Below are 17,697 nucleotides of genomic sequence, written 5' to 3' on the forward strand. Positions count from 1 at the left end.
ACAATATGTTTCTGTTTCTTGCTAAAATCCTGACCAAATTAAAATCCATTAACCAATAGAAACACCAGAATAACCCTGATAATAGGCAATACAAATAAAAAAATTCTCTAAAATAACCAGAAGAAAAGATCCACATGTTCTGTGTTTTGATGTAATATTTAATCATAGTCATAGAAACCACTTGCTACACTATCACACTGGAAAATTTGTATTTGATTCCTAGGGAACTGCCTCTGAAAATAACAGTATGTTACAATCATCTACTACTAAAAGATCTAAATGTAACCTCCCTTTGGGTGTCAGGGCCTGAAAGGAAAGTTCTGCTGTTCATACAATACTTACTTAAGCTTCTTAGGGTTAATGGTTAAGGGTTGTTAGCTTAAGGGTCTCCAAAAATGTATAGACAACAATGCTACACATATACTAGGAGAGGTGTGGAGATGTGCATACCCAGAATTTTTCTGATGGCCTCAAAATTCCTTTTTATCACCAATATTATGGTGAATCTTTCACATAGTGGATCAGGTTTTTCATAGCTATCCAACCACTAACAGTCACAAGTCTAACTGAAGGCCCAAACTATGTTATTCAAATACACAGAACGTATATACCCTATACTTTAATGTGTTTAGAATGTGTGTTATTGCTTTATAATGAAAGGCTTACCTGTTTAATACCAGGTGGCAATTTTTCACAGGTCACAGAGACAGAAAGAGCATGAACATTACATTTTCCCAATTACAATGTTATTTATTCTCACTAATGATAGATACATTGGGATATATTTTTCAGAGAACAATATGTCTAAAAATATAAGTCCACTCCATCCCCAACCAGAGAACATTTAGGCTGTTAGCTATTATTTAAAAGCACTAAATCAACCTAAAAATGTCACTAGCATATTTAGTTTATGCCTAGTAGAAGCCATACGACTAGACCTTAAATTAAATATTAAATGTAACTAAATCTAATCATTTAAATGATGTTAATTGATAAAACAAGTCAAACCAATTGCTTGCTTCCTGATCACTAACCTCAATCAAGTGTAAAGATCTGAGTTATAATAGCCAAATTGTAATGGCAAAATGACAGGGAAGAGCATCTCCGAAATAGTAGGTGTTGTGGGATGCACCTGGTTGTGGTGGTTAGTACCTAAAAGAAATGGTCCAATGAAATGAACCAGCAAAAGGGTCATGGCACCAAATGCTGAGTGAGTGGAGGTCATCTGGTCCAATCCTGTTGAAAAGTTACTGTGTCACAAATTGCTGAAAAGGTTAATGTTGGTTATGATAGAAAGGTGTCAGAACACACAGTACATCACAGCTTTCTGCATAGAGTGGTTAGAGTACCCATGCTGATTCCAGTTCACAATGAAAAGCACCTACTGTGAGCCTTGTCGGCATCAAAACTGGATGTTGTAACAATGGTAGAAGTTGGTCTAAAGAATCATTTTCTTTTACACCATTTGGACGGTCAGGTGCATTACCTGGGGAGGAGATGGCACAAGGATGCTTGCGGGAAGAAGGCAAAGTGGAAGAATTGTGTTTCAACTGAGAAACCTTGGCGTTCATATGGATGTTGATTTAATACACCACCTACCTTAACTTTGTTGCAGACCAAGAAAGCCTTCATGACATCAGTATTGCATAATGGCAATTGCCCTTTTCAAGCAGATAATGCTTCACGTACAAAATAATTTCAGGAATAGTTTATGGAAAAGGAAATTAAACCTGCCATAACATGTGACAATGCAATGTTGCAATTCAATGAAGTGTAACACAACCAAGACAACACTGAATTAGAATGGCACTCAAATTAGAATACATCAGTAGCTTACCTAAAAGAAATGTTACAGATTCTTAGTTAAACCTTTTTTTCTTTAAGTGAACAATTAAATATTTTAATTAACTATTCTTATAATGGAACTGGCTTTTAAGAACAACAAATTTTATGTTTTCAAGGTCACATTTTTGCAAAAAAAGGGATCTTTAGAAATGGAATCAACATTATAGCTTGGATAGTGTACAACAGAGCCAGCCAAATGCAAAAAATAACCCTAACCCTAACCCTAACCCATGCTTAATAAGTATATACGATCAGATTCTTGTATGCAGCCAACTCAACACCATGCCAGAGAAAAGAATTTTTCTGGAAGTTAAAGCTCAGTTATGCTTTTGGTCATCCTTCCTCCCTTTGACACTACTCCCACAACCACCCAAAGCCAGGGAAAAAGCACAATGCCCCCTCCCGCCCTCCAAATTACTTAGTAACAGCCTTTATTCTCTCACTACTTGAGTAGGTGTCATGAATTTGAGCCAATAAAGACACTGTAGGGTGTCAAGAACTGTGTGAGAAAGACACAAAGTTTTGGATGTAATTTGTTTACAATTTCAAGCATTGTGTATACAGGCTAAGTAACAAAACAGTAAAGTAAAGTGATTAGTTTAGTGAAACAATTAACAGCTCAAGATAACTATACACAGCTGAAACTTTGGAATCAGAATAAAAAAATATATGAAGTGTACAGCTTGCACAAGTTCTGCCATGGCAGTGCACAATAATTCAGATTAATCTGCGGCTGTTTTATTTCAGTAACATTAGCATTTCATTCTCAGCACAGCAAAGTAGCTCAGCAAATCCAAGCCCAAATGTCAATCAGTAAGAGTTGACTGCACTTCATCATCCTTTCCTACCTTCATCATCTCCGTTACCCCCCTCAAGCTCTGCTATAATGAGTGGGTTCACTTTGGAGCCGCACAACAATCAGCAAAACTACATCATATGTATATGTTTCTCCCTCGCTCTCAACCGATTTTTTTTCCAGACGATTAAAATAATGTGAGGAGCGGAGCGGGGAGCACCCCCGCAAGGCTCCGCAGGGGGTCTGTTTAGTGTTGCAGCAGGCGAGCTGGAGAGTCGAGAGTAGAGAGGACGCAGGAAACAGCTTTGGGTTGAGAGTGTTAACGAGATCCGATGGGCCCCTCTGCGGGCCTGGCCTGTATTAATCCATCCCAATAAATAATTAAAGCGGCCTTCTGCCTGGGTTATGCCTGCATTATCCTGCTACAGAGGCGCTGATGTGCAAACAGCATTGTTGTTTTTCCACGTGGGAAAATAGAGCAGGTCAAAAGTTTATAGATTTATTTATGTTTTATTCAGTTTTACAACGGCTAATGGAAACACTAAGGGGAGCTATCACTCTCAATTAATGACATTGCATACAGTAGTCCTCTCAGCCTGGCTGTAGGAAAGCTATAGAACTCAGGCTTTTAACCTAAGAAAATTATTTTGCGCATGTTTTCTGAGTAGTCGACATATAGTTGGTGCAAACATGTCAACTGCACTAGAGTTGCTGTTTGACTCACATTTAAAGGATAAATTTAATAATAAAAAATAGGGCGCATGCAGCATTATGAAGGGCCAAACCTCCCTCTCTTGCAACATGCCTGAAAATTACATAGGGAAGAGCAGCGAAGTGCTCATGTTTGGTCGACCAAAATGAAGGGACCAGTCGAGCTTCTTTTTAGTGCTCAGTTCAGCCAGGTAAAAACACTGCCAAGACGGACCTCTGTGTTTAAGTGCAGCGTTTTTGCTTTCACCATGGAAAAAAAGAGAGAGAAAGACAGAGACACGGAGGTAGTACAAGGAAATAAGAGGGAGTGTTCAGAGAACTGTGCAGCTATATACGATACAGACTTCATTTCAGACATTGCTTTCCTCTCCTCCCTATTTATAAACTTCTTACTGTATCATTCCATCCCTAAAAACAACTTTCATTCATGTCTCCAATAAAAGCCATCTGCGCCATTCAAATATGCAATTTTACTCTGTTTTGTTCATTGTAACACTACCTAGTGTTTCGAATGCCCCAATTCACCACTCAGAGAACTTAAATTTAGGAGCGTAGGACTGTAAAGATTCAGACATGCAGCCTGCCAGGTCCTCCTCTCACATATTGCTGAAAATCTGTTATTTTGGCCTTTTTTAGAAAAAGCACCAATGAAAACGATGCATAAACAAGCGATGCTGTTCGTCCTTATTTTCTTCTGTAATTTACTGTGTCCTTCTTTAAACTGTTACATTTGTTATCAGATGGAAGGTTTTGTGTTTTTTTCAATTGCCATAAACAAAGAAAAAGTGATCTTTTATAAACAAATTAATTTTTTTAAAAGTTAGAATTCTAAATCCACAAGGAAGTAGATAGAGAGCGAGAAAGAGAAATAGAGAGAGACAGAGAAAGAGAGAGAGAGAGAGAGAGAAAGAGTGTGTGTGTGTGCGTGTGTGTGTGTGTGTGTGTGTGTGTTTGTGTGTGTGTGTGTGTGTGTGTGTGTGTGTGTGTGTGTGTGTATGTGTGTGTGTGTGTGTGTGTGTGTGTGGTCCCTAAACCCACTTCCCCACGCAGAGATAATAAGCTGGCTTATCAGTACAGGACATGGCCAGCCCCCTATGGAGTGACAGGTCAGAGAGTCCAGGCTACCGAGGATTCTGGAGATGATAAGGCAAGAGAATGAGGGATAGTAAGACAGAATCTGAGAGGGAGAGAGAGAGAGAGAGAGAGAGAGAGAGAGAGAGAGAGAGAGAGAGAGAGAGAGAGAGAGAGAGAGAGAGAGAGAAAGATTGGGGGAAGGAGAAGCTCGGGCCCCCAGAAAGTGGAGGCAGCTGCTCAAGCCTATCAGGTCCACCAGGAACGCTCAGAACTCATTAGCATAAATTCAAATGACAAATGTGGCCGGCACTGGCAGAGACTAATTAATTCACATAGGGGGAAAAAATCACTGGCATTAGACACCAAATCCTTCACCACCAGAGGACTGAACAAGTGTTAAGGAACTATGGCCGGGCTGTGCCTGCCTCTATTTCTCTCTCTCTCTCTCTCTCTCTCTCTCTCTCTCTCTCTCTCTCTCTCTCTCTCTCTCTCTCTCTCTATCTCTATCTTTGTATTCTCCAATTCTTTGTTCAGCTCTATTCCTTCTTTCCCCTGTAATGGCCTTGGTCTGTGAACGTAGAGAGACAAATTAAAAAAGCAAGCTATGTGCCTGCATGTGAATTACTGACATATGCTAAAAGGTTGTGAGCGTTTGCATTCCATCACACCATTACCCACAGTTGTCATAATGAACGAGGCCACACAGCTGTACCCAAATACTCCTGCAGTCCTGTTGTGTACTGTTGCTTGCACGGGACCGACGTTTCTCTCTCTGTGATTGCCATCGACATCACAGGGGAAGGATAAGGGCACCCCCTTGTGTTCCGCTAGAGCAGAGAGTTAGCCTGAAACATGCTCGTACATGTCCTGTACACATATCTAACACAGGCCCTGTATTTAATTTAATTTGGTTGTTAATCACAGCATTTATACTGTACATCAAATATTGATATTTAATTACTTACAAATTTCTGTGAGTATTTCTGTGTGTATGTACAGTATGTGTAACTGAGAAAATACATCACACTCTATTTAAGGAACATATTTCGAAAGCAGTTCCTGGATTGACGCATTTGACTATAGCGATATACCATTTTACTAAATACAGTCAGTGTGGATAGGAAAAAAAGGGAAGAGGATAATGTTTCTGAGGCCATTTTTAGTGATGTATAGCTTTTTTTTATCAAGGGAATTTAAAAGAGCAGCCAGCACTCGTGGACTTCCCCCTTGGGGCTTTTGTGATAAATTTCCAAGCAATTATTAATAAAAAGCATTCAGGGTATGTAAAAATTAGGCTAGGGGAAATCTGTCCTTTAGTCTCGATCTACTGGATTAAAAGTGCAACTGAATGTGATTACAGAGTTAACTGTCGGGTTTATTTTGTACCAAGAGGATCATTTTGTTGTGTTTAGTTTGGTATTTACAATATCATTAACTCACAACAACATCTGGATCCTATCAAATTCATGTCTTTACAATATTACAGGGATTAGATTGTAATGCATCTCGATTTCTGTCTTTCTCATTTTGTGTGTGTGTGTGTGTGTGTGTGTGTGTGTGTGTGTGTGTGTGTGTGTGTGTGTATGTGTGTGTGTGTGTGTGTGTGTGTTCTTTAGTTTATTTGTGATTCACCCAAACATAGAACTTACTCTCAATCCTTCATCATGATATATTTCTTTCTAATTTCCCTTCTTTTAAAGACTGTAATTTTCATTTGCACTTACCCATGTTGGTTTACTCCTCTGTCCCAGCTTTATTGTAAGGTTTAAAAGTATTTCATTTCCTAAGTTTTATTTTTTAAATCAGGACCTATTGACACTGGACTGCTTTCTATTTTATCCAATACGCCAAGCAACACCTGCAAAATGCATTATCTTCAGCCAAGTTGTAAAACACAGCACGAAGATTCCATGGTGGACAGTTAAGACTTTTTCAAAACAAGGCCATAAATGTCCCAAAAAGAGAATTTAGGCTATTATGTGCTTGCCAATCATTTAAATATGAAGTCATCATCTTTTCCCTTACCACATTTGTATAATTTCCATTATAAAAATGACCTTTTAACATGTACATCCTTTACTTTACAATGTCTCTGAGTTCTGGTCATTGAACTTTTGTCTTGTACTGTCTTTAAATGCCTTTGGCTGCCATGGCAATTGCAAAACATGCCATCAGGCTGGGCATTTGAGTTTGTCACTTTGTGAACAAAAAAATCGTTTGCAGAAACAATGTTGTTGTTTTTTTATTATTCTGCTTTACTTTCAAATAGAATGTTGACTAAAACATTTTAAAAAAATGATAATAATACAATGAACAAGGCTGCTACAAAATAAGCACAGTCCCTTGTGTCAAAGAGAGAATATTATTTTGCTACTGAATTTTTTATTCTTTTTTTTTATCCCTCAACACCTTTTCACTCGTTTTCTTCACCGAAAAAAAGCCTAAAACGCCAATCAGATAGAAAGTGAACAGGACACGAATCAGGGCAATGTTACAGTAGCAAATGACAAAAATAGTGCACAGGAGGTTGGAATTTTTAATAGTTACAGGGTTGTGTTAGTGATTGCGGTGTCACCGCGGTGTCTCGTCATGACGTGTGTCTAATCAGTGACAGCACAATGCAGATAATCTGATGCAAGGATCTTGTAAAAATGTAGATGTTGTAACCTCTGCAAATGGCTTCATTAAACAGTATGATGTAAAAACCAATGCATATCCAGTCATTTGCTTTCCCTTGTCTACAAATAGGCAAACCATTCAATATTATTTTCATAACAGCACATTTATACGCTGATATTTAAATTAAATGATAATGTTTTAAAAAAGGTTAGAGGATGCCTGGTATTTATTCAATAGCAAAATCTTATCTCATCACTCTGTGAACATGTGTATGAGTACAGAGTTTTTCCTGGAGCACAGGGTGAGGTGGTCTGTCTGTGTCAGAGATAAGCCCAAAGTCCTGAAGTGAGGGAGAGAAATGGTTTCATGGCTGGCCTGACGGTTTGTATTAGCAAGTCTGAAATGTGCATCATCTGCTAACACTTGGACATGGTGTTGCTGTGGCTCGTGGTCGGGCCCCATAATGCACCAGCCACAGGCACCAGGGCCTGTCACTCTGATGGACGTCTGGCTTGCCCTCACAGGCTTCAGCCTGCCAGTGACGGGAACCGATGTGACAGAACGCAGCGTGTCCTTCTCTCATCTGGCAAGAATATGAAAGAAAACAAAAGCTCTACTGTACTGCCTACTGTCAAGCTGATGAGTTGTTTCTCCGGTATATATCTCTCTCTGGTGTTGCAGAAGGGTTTTTCTTAATCTTTATATATTTACAACTTAATTGCATTTTAAATGTCCAGATCTCAGTATGCTCAACTAAAGGTACAGATGTTTAAATCTTTAAAATGGCATTCTAATACATGTCCAGTTCAAGCAGTGAAAATTCACAAGCTTAAAATAATGTGAATGCTGAGAATAATAATCATATATAATACATATATTTGGATGATAAATATTTGTAAGCATCTCACACATAGCTGTAAATAAAAGTATTATATACATGATTGTATTTATTACTATAACTGTAACCCTACTGTACATAAATTATCTGCTATTTGTAAATGATTTACACTGTTGATTACTATAACATTTCTTACAGATTTTAACTAACAGGGTTTTTTTCCATGTTAAACTTCCAACAGAGAAAAACAACAGATGTTATTTAGCCAAAAAAGTCAATAAGACAATTTTATTTTTATATCAAAAAACATAATTCACATTTTACCATACACTGAGTTATAAAAGATCACCGAAATTACTCATTCCAGACGGTTTCACATGATTGAATTAGTTAACATTAACGAAATTTGTTTTTGTACATCCAACATAATTTGATCAAGTATTACCAAAACCCTGAATGAAACCCGAATAAAATATGTGAAACAATCTGCTAAATAGAAACCTGCTTAAACTAAGTTTAGTATAAGCAATAATGAGAGGTTTTGAAGAGAATATTAATAATTTTATGTTACCTTTATTTTATTTTATTTTTTTCAGTATTTTATTTGTATTTTAAAGACAACCTGAAGCTCACACCAAGCCTTTTTTGGAACTAAAACTAGGAGAGTGGACATAGTGATCCTGAGACCTACAAATTGCTCAAAAGAACAGAACAGCAGATCTGTCTAATGCCCTTTCAGCTAATTAACTACAAAAGCTAATAATAATTAAATATACAGCAGCAGCTCAACAACTTCTGAGTTAAGTGAGTGCACTCAGTAAAATACTCAGTGATGTATTTTGTAACTTTACCTAAAAAATAAGAAAGTATTTCTAGCTAGTTAAAACTTACTTCTCTGGTAAACAGTTCAATCTTTGCTAATTTGTTTCACTGACCTCACTACTCAACTGCTTCTAAATGAACTCTGTACTCTGTGTTTACATATATTTGTTGTTATTCATCAAATAGCTAACTAGTTATGTCAAAGAAATCTACTTTGATGTGAGTGACAGACTAAACCTTTGATTTTGTAGCAATTTAGCAACATAATTCAGCTAATAAAGGTCAAGAAGATTAGGGTCACAGAGGAAATAGACATGCACTCCTGGGACAACTGTCAGAATACATAATGCAAGAATATACCTTTTAATGGTTTCAACAACAGATCATCGGTCAGGAAATTAGCGGAAGTTGAGAGCTTTTCCCTTCAATTTCATTAAATGTTTAAGCCTTGTGAGTAAACTTGCCTGCAGCCCTTTACAGAAGGTAGAGTCAAGTGTTGATCCATAAAATGATGAGCTTTATTAAAAAAGGAGTTTTGTGAATCCAGACATGTCTTAAATTTGACATCAAACATTTTCAAAATGATGCAAAAGTGAATTTCAGAGTTTCCAGCTTTTCCCAAGTTCATGCAGCAAAAGTAATATGAGAAAATGGTTGCACAGGAGTTCTCAGGAGTGCTTTTGTATAATTCTTAATAATGTCCTTTTTTTTTTTAGGTGATTAAAAGTTATTTTGTCTTTTTTTTTTTTTTTTTCTTCGTATTTTCTGTTTTTGCCCAGGAGTGTAACTTTTTGTATTAATTTACCAATAAAATGTCCAATATGGATAAAATCTAATAACATTGATAATTACATTCTCATGGGATCAGATTCAATGTGCTTCCATAGTCTTGATCATACATTACTTTTTGTTTTTAACTACAATAATCACCAGCCCACATGTTATAATAACTAATCAGCCCTATACGTGACTAATGCGTTTTTTTGTTGTTGTTTTTTTTGCCGTAACACGAAACTTTTTGAAAAAGATTTTTAAGCACTGATGTAATGATGTCACACAATCTGTAATCCAAACGTCCTCCTCTTAGGCCCTGTCAAAAATCTCCTAAAATACCTGCGTCCATGCTGTTAGCTGGAGATATGCTCCAAGGCACCCATTATATTCACCCGCTCCAGTTAGTGCAGCAGAGGATCATTATTTATTGGCATGGCACTCTTTTTGCGCTCTACGCATCTTACTGAAAAGTGGATTTGAGGGGCTTCGTCTCCAGTTTATCTGTGTTTACACTGCCGCTATCGGTCATGTTCAGCAAGCCGCCTCCGTGGCAAGGTTGGCACCCTTGTCTTTTTTTTTTTCTGCCTGTGTCACTAAGGTATTAATCATTAGCTGTTTGCCCCCTATCAGCCAGCTGCATGAGAGAGGGTGGCATTTTATATTTCGCCACAGACACGCTTAATATCTGCCTCTCAACTGTTAGAGAGCGTATGCGACGAGCTTGAGACTGCACCATTTTCTTCCTTAAAACGATGAGAACATTCTTTTGGAGTGGCTTGAAGACTTAAAAAAAATCGCTGGCCCACTTGCGGCAGTATGTCAACATATCAGTGCTCTCATTACTCACTGCTCCAGATCTTCAAAATTCAGAAACCACTCACTTTGCTGCAATTACCAGGATTAAGAAATAATAAGTAATAATATGGAAAAGTAACATTAATCATCATCATGCCCACTTTAATATCATATAAGCTTGTCCCTGCTTATTTTTTTGAGGGGCTACTATCACCATGCTTTCTCTATTACTCACTCTCTTGTGTGAGTGCCTGCTGATATGCCTGAAAAAAAAAACACCTCTTCATTATTTCCACTTGTGAAATTTGTCTGTTTGGAGGAAGGACCACTATCTGGCTGCAGAAGCTCTTTGGCCCTTAAGCACCCTGACATCTCATGTCCACACAGCGCCAGAAATGATGATTGTTTTATTAAAAGTATAATTCTGTATCTATGTTAGGCAACGTCAGCTCATTACCAGATGCCCTGATTATACTGGTCAAAAATGTCTGATTAAATCACCTGAAGGACGGCACACAGATTACGGCTTACAGATATATTTTCCAAGACAGATAAGACAAGTTTAAAGAGGTTTGAAGACATTTCTCAGTAGACCTCCTATATAACTTTAGTTTGAACCTCAACATTTAATTATAGTAAGCTAATTTGAAAATGCATTTTCAGAAAGCATATGAAGTCAATAGCATGGTGGTACAGTGGGGAGCATTGCCAGAATTTAACTCAAAGCTCTCCAGTCCAATCCTGAAGTTCTGGATATTGTCCATGTGGAGTTTTGAGTCCATGTGTGTTTCTTCCAGGTTCTCCAGTTTCCACTCACCTCCCAAGAACATGCTAGGTGGATTGACTCCTGAATTGGATATGATTTAATGAGTGTGTGAAAGTGTGTGTGCATCCCACCCAGGGTGTATTCCTGTCTCACTGTGACCAGAATAAAGCAGCTCCTGAAGATGGATAAAAGAAAGAAAGAAAGAAAGAAAGAAAGAAAGAAAGAAAGAAAGAAAGAAAGAAAGAAAGAAAGAAAGAAAGAAAGAAAGAAAGAAAGAAAGAAAGAAAGAACTGACGAATAGATGGATGGATGGATGGATGGATGGATGGATGGATGGATGGATGGATGAATGGATGGATGGATGGATGGATGGATGGATGGATGGATGGATGTACAAATGAACGAAGAAACGAACTGACAGATGGATGGATGGATGGATGGATGGATGGATGGATGGATGGATGGATGGATGGATGGATGGATGGATGGATAGACAAAAAGAAAAAAAAAAAAGGAAAAATATGAAATGACATTTTAAAAAAGGCCCCATTACTTTTTGAACCACAAATTCAAAAGAAACCAATAGAAAATAAGGTGACGTGATGTCTGATGGTCAAAAGGCCGAAATGGTGTCATGAAGTTATAAAAATCAAAACAGGGAAATCCACAAGATGAAATTGTGGGCAGGCTTTTTTCTTTCTTTCTTTCTTTCTTTCTTTCTTTCTTTCTTTCTTTCTTTCTTTCTTTCTTTCTTTCTTTCTTTCTTTCTTTCTTTCTTTCTCTCTCTCTCTCTCTCTCTCTCTCTCTCTCTCTTTCTCTCTCTTTTTTCTTTATTTCCTCCAAGAAAGATTGGTAGTCTAATCCCTTAGTCTCATTGTTCAGTCGAGCCAGGCTCCAGCTGAGTGAAAATACTTTTCAACAGAGCAAAGAGCCTGATTTTAGAGTTTCTCTTGTTGGATACACTGCGCTTGGGTTACATTAGACAACATTGATAAATGGATTTTTTTTTAACTGCTAACCAAGAAATCCGCATGACATAATTCAGCATTTTGTTATGACTCCAGTAATTGGCAGTAAACTCGCAGTCTGTCAGCTCAGTTCACTGAGTGGATATAATAACTGGCATTCCTCAGCAACATTTAAACACCATTTCACATTTAGTTGAAATTTTTGCACATGACTAGCCAAAACCAACTGCTCTCTGCTAAAATCAACAGATCAACAGGGGCCAAAAGGGGTGTTTACTTTTATGAACAATGCAGTCCTATTCAAGGTACCACCCGAGTAGGACCCAACAAAAATCGCGTCGCATATAAATCACCTTCTTTTCTGACAACAATCACAGCCCCTCTATTCTACAGTGGGCTGATAGTATTGTCAGCCAAGATTTTGAGAAAACCTCCCGAGTGATGTCATTTCCTCTGCTGGAGGCGTTTTGACCAGACCGTTTCTACTGTAGACACACTGTGGCTAGCCGTCTGTCTTTCATTCCCTCTTCAATGTTTAATCCATAACACTTGTCGCATGGCATTAATCCAGTGAGTACCACTGACCAACCTGGCCCGAATTCAGCTGGCCTATAAAAACATTATTGGTCCATTTTAAGAGGATTCTGGTCTGCCTTGCTCCAGCCCCTAAATATACATCCATCATTTTTCTCGTCTTGTATAAGACCACAACATTCACCTACATAAGTTCTAAATCTTTAAATGATTTCCATATATATGCCTCATGAACTCTGAATAAAATGTGTTTTTTTTATTATTATTATTCTACAGCTTTTTGTGTGCACTGGAAAAGATGAGTTTGACATTCAAAAGGGGATCCATGCTTATATGCTTGATTGAGAACAGTTCATCTGTTTCCTCGCCACAAGAATTAATTAAAAAATTCACTGAATTAGTGTTAGAATTTGAATTTCATCTAATTAGTGCACATAAATGACTGTTTAATGAGTAATGACTTGTCTGGAGTCTGTCGAGCGCTCCCACTTACTCATCATAAAGTTTTCAAAGTTTTCAATCTCATTGTAAAGCTGCAGCAATGTATTCTGGACATTTGAGTCCAGATTTTTGCCTTCTCTGGCAAAAAAAAAAAGCTGACTTTTTTTTCAAACATGACTTTATGCATTTATGTCACAGGACTAATGAATCATTATTACAACCAATCAACAAACTAGCACTAGAGTCTCAAAGCACAACCCAAATGTTTTAGTCAAGAATTATTGATTGTGTTTCACGGTGGAGTTTTCCTCCCTCTTAGAAAATTAGTTTAGATGTGATTTTTGTTTTTGCAACATGACCTGAGGAGCTGGGTCAGATTACAGCTCGGTTACGGTCCTCTCACTCCAATAACCCTACCATGATTGACACTTCCCTCCTCTGCCTTCACCTTGGCCCGTCCCACACTCGTCACGGCCTGGACACCAGCGGGCACACCAGGCCTGTCAATTAGCAGCTAATGTAGGGTGCAGCTGTATGTCAAACAACGCTTTCCCTCGTGGCCGACCGTGCATCAAATGTCCATCTGTCTGCCTGCGGGATTGCGATGTCTTGTTACTGAAGAAGAACGGAAGGAAAAACAGCCAGTGGGAGAGAAGGACAGTCGAAGGGAGGCTGGCGGATTAGTCACTCGCTCTCTAACACTTGTCCTAACACACAGAGACATCACAGTTCAATTGTTTTCAGAGCTAAGCTTGTGTGAAAGGAATGATGAGCTTGGGTGTGTTGCATTTTCTTTGACCGACCAAAAACATAATGAGTTCTAGAAAATTCCAGAATGTTTTCATTTTGTAGTTGGTTTCTGTTCTGCAGGACTAGAAATGAACAAATCTTATTACAGATATCTATATCTATCTGTAACTGCATCAGTGCTAACGCTCGGTCTGAACAGCTGATCAAACCAGTAGAAAGGAAATAGTTACTAAATGACTGCTACTATGTAACATGCAGACAGGTTTTTTTTTTTCTTTCTTTCTTTTTAAGAAAATAACACAGTCATGAGGTGATTAGAAAATAAAATATTTAGACAAGTAATAAGGAAGCTTGAAAATACTTGCATACCAGTTTGACCTTCTGGGCCTGTGTTTTGGCAGCTGGGAGCTGGTCAGACTAAAGATTCTTAGACCAAATATTTAGCCAACTTTGTCCTGAATCACTCAGAAAAAGAACATAAACATTCGGAACATATTCACATTTATAAATTAAACTTTCCCCATACCTCTCTCACCTAAGATAACCAAAACCTCCCTGATTTCCCTCTGTTCCCCAAGTGCCTTTTCTCCCTGTAACATGATCATCATTTCATACGAGCTCTATCACCTTTTAAAAATAACAGTAATTACCTCTCCGAAGGCAAAGCCAGACAAAGAGTACCCTAGATATAATTAGTCATCTGTCAACAGCCATCAGTTTCTCCTGACTGAGGAGCGTGTCAGACATTATACCTCTGAATTTCAACCCGATATGAGCTTGCCAAACGTACGCACTGCACTCACACTGCCAGGGCTGGAGTTTGCCAAAAAAATATTTGAGGAGTTTAATAAGAAAAGTATGCATGTCATACCCGATCAATCATTATTAGGGAATTGGGCTTGCGGTTATTGATGTGCAAGAAAAATTTCAGCTTTTTAAAAAAGAGAAGCATGCCAGCTTACAAATGTGTGGAATTACAAGATGTGTGGTGGAGAGCCAAAACACTGCCTTTTGTTAAACAGCGGATTGTTTGATCACACTGCGAGCTCTATTACAGGCTGGTTTGGGGGAAAAAATAGTCAATGTCACCCTCTTGTGGTAGTAAAGTGACAGTGCAATAAAGCCAAAAATTTGCTAACTGTTCTTACTGAAACCAACCAACTAATCAAATACTTACTACATAAACACAACGCTGTCAAGACACCTGGCTTCTCCAGCCATACTTGTATTTTTCCCCAAACTGTTACCATAAAGTTGGAATCACACTATTGATTAGGATGTCTTTGGATGCGGTAGCATACATTTTCCTTTTACTTGAATTAGAAGATTCAAACCTTTTCCAGCATGACAATGTATCTATAAACAAAGCCAGATCAATGAAAATATGTTTTGCATGCTTGGACTGAAAGATCTTAAGTAGCCTGCTATAGAGCTCTGATCTCAATACTACTGAACAACTTTGGGATGAATTGGAACGCTGAGGCACTCAAGGTCTTCTATCCCTAAATCAGTTTCTGACTTTACTAATGTCCAATATACTAGTATTTGTGTTAGTATTATTAATGTTATAAGTAGTAGTAGAGGTAATCCTAAATACTGCAAATAAAAAATATATACCACTACATACATAATAGGGATGGCAAGATTCACTGATATGCATTGGTACATCGGCATAAAAGTAAAAAATGTGATGCATCGATTAAAAGAAAGTGTGAAACGGATAAAAGTTGGCATTTGTATTGTGATGCATCGTTTTTTTAGTTGCACTGGGAAACAAATATTTATTTATTTTTTCTATGTAATTATTAGTAAATGCACTTAACTTTTATTATTGAAAGAGTGACCAATAATTTGTATCCAATATCTTATATGTCGATTAATTTCTCTTTGCTAAAAGGTTTCTCAATCTCGTATCACAACACTACGGAAACCGAGACGTGTCCTAAGTGTCACAAAGAATATAGATTAACATGGCAGAGGTAGAGCTGCATGTTCTTGGAGACAGAACAGGAACAGATTTATGATTTGCTGTCTGCCTGAACCTAAGAAATAAAAGCAAACCATCTGTACACTATTGAATTGCAGAGCATCATATTTTTCCAATATATCGTGTTGCATTGAAATGCATTGCGTTGAATCAAATCGAAATCGGATCGCTATGCATCAATGAATCGCATTGGCTTTAATTATGGAGATGCACATCCCTAATACAAACTACATACCACTACAACACACCAAATATACCACAACATCCCACTACACAGCTGCACTTTATGGAACACTAAACATATTGCCACTACCCTGTTTAACAACCCTTGTTCTGTGTATTAATTTTACATTGTAGTGTACTTGTCTTACACTGTTGTATATTCACATGTAGCTATGTAGTCTTGCATACTGTTTTAATACATATGATATATAAAGGAATGACTATAAAAACAATTATGACCCTTTACTAATAGTAGTGTTCTTTTTGTTATGTATTCTTATGTGTATGTGGATATATGTTTATGTATCATCACAAAAATATGTGGTTCGTCCCCATTCTGTTGCTACATTGTTGTTAGCCCAGGCCCAGACCTGTCATGAAGCAAACTCCATTAAGGCATGGGCTTACAAAGGGTTAGTTTGGAAAAACTTGAGTGTCCTACCCAGAGCCATTACATTAATCTCACTGAACATCTTTAGGCTAAACGGGAACTCCGTCCACACCCCAGGCCTCCTTACACAAATTTACGGACATCACTAATGCTCTTATTCCTTAATAAAGCCCCACAGGCACACTCCAAAATCTAACAGAAAGTCTTCCCGAAGCAGTTTAGGTTGTTATACCTTTAAGGAGGAAATACATGCAGAATTGGACGTTCAAAGAGCATATATGGGTGTGATGTGACGTGTATGCAAAATCTTGACCATATAATGAATTAGGAGGTGGGAACGCACCATGTATTTACTAAAGTAATATCAGTAATATAATTTATTAGAAAGTAATCTGTGGTTACAAGTCAGCAGAGCACTAGCTGATATCTATTGATTGTTTTACTACTGTACTTAATTCAGCTTTTTGTTATTTTCTACATAAATCAATGTGAATGGTATATACTGTATGTATAAAATTAAATATGGAAATTTCCTTTCTTTCTCTTAGTACTATTAGTAGTAGTAGTAGTAGTAGTAGTAGTAGTAGTAGTAGCTGAAGTAGTAAATGTTTGAATTAAAATAAATCACAAGTACAACAGTTCAGAATAGAAAGCCAGTACATTGTACATTGTTTAATCAGGTGCCTGCATATTTATCCAGCTGCAGTTACAGCAGTGTGAGGTATCCGTATCATCGGTGTGTTATAAAACTCAGAGGCACTATATATAGACCGTACAGTATGGCTCTGCTCGAAACCCCTGATTTTATATAGGATTCCTGAGCAACAACACAATCCATATATACAAGTTTATCATTACCCCATGTTAACACGACACACATCTTTTTCTTATCTGCATATCTGGTAATGCAAATGCCACACAATCTTAGGATTATGCCTTGCAATATGTTAGTTTGAGGTATAATACAACATGAAGAAGGCAGCATAAATGCATGACTCATTTCAGTCTCAATATGGCATGACATATACCCTGACATGTCCATACAAATGATCTGCATTGTTTGAAACCAGAGCCACAAATAAAAATCATCACAAACATCACGATCAGCACATTATTCTCGCTAAACTTGGGTAACACATCAAGCTAAACTGGTTATCTTTCTGTTAGCAAAAGAGGTCCGCAAGGTATTTGCATGGTAAATGAGGAACGGTTGTCCTCTCTCTTTCTTCAAAAAAATTAAATAAAAAATAAAAAACTACGGCACACAAACCAAAAATGTGCAAACCAAAACCTATGAAGGCTGTCGAAATGATTTAATAATTTAATAGCATTATTAAACCATGACAGTTATAATCCATTCATAA

The sequence above is a fragment of the Silurus aristotelis genome, assembly GCF_946808225.1.
Source record: "Silurus aristotelis genome assembly, chromosome: 23".
Taxonomy (NCBI): Eukaryota; Metazoa; Chordata; class Actinopteri; order Siluriformes; family Siluridae; genus Silurus; species Silurus aristotelis.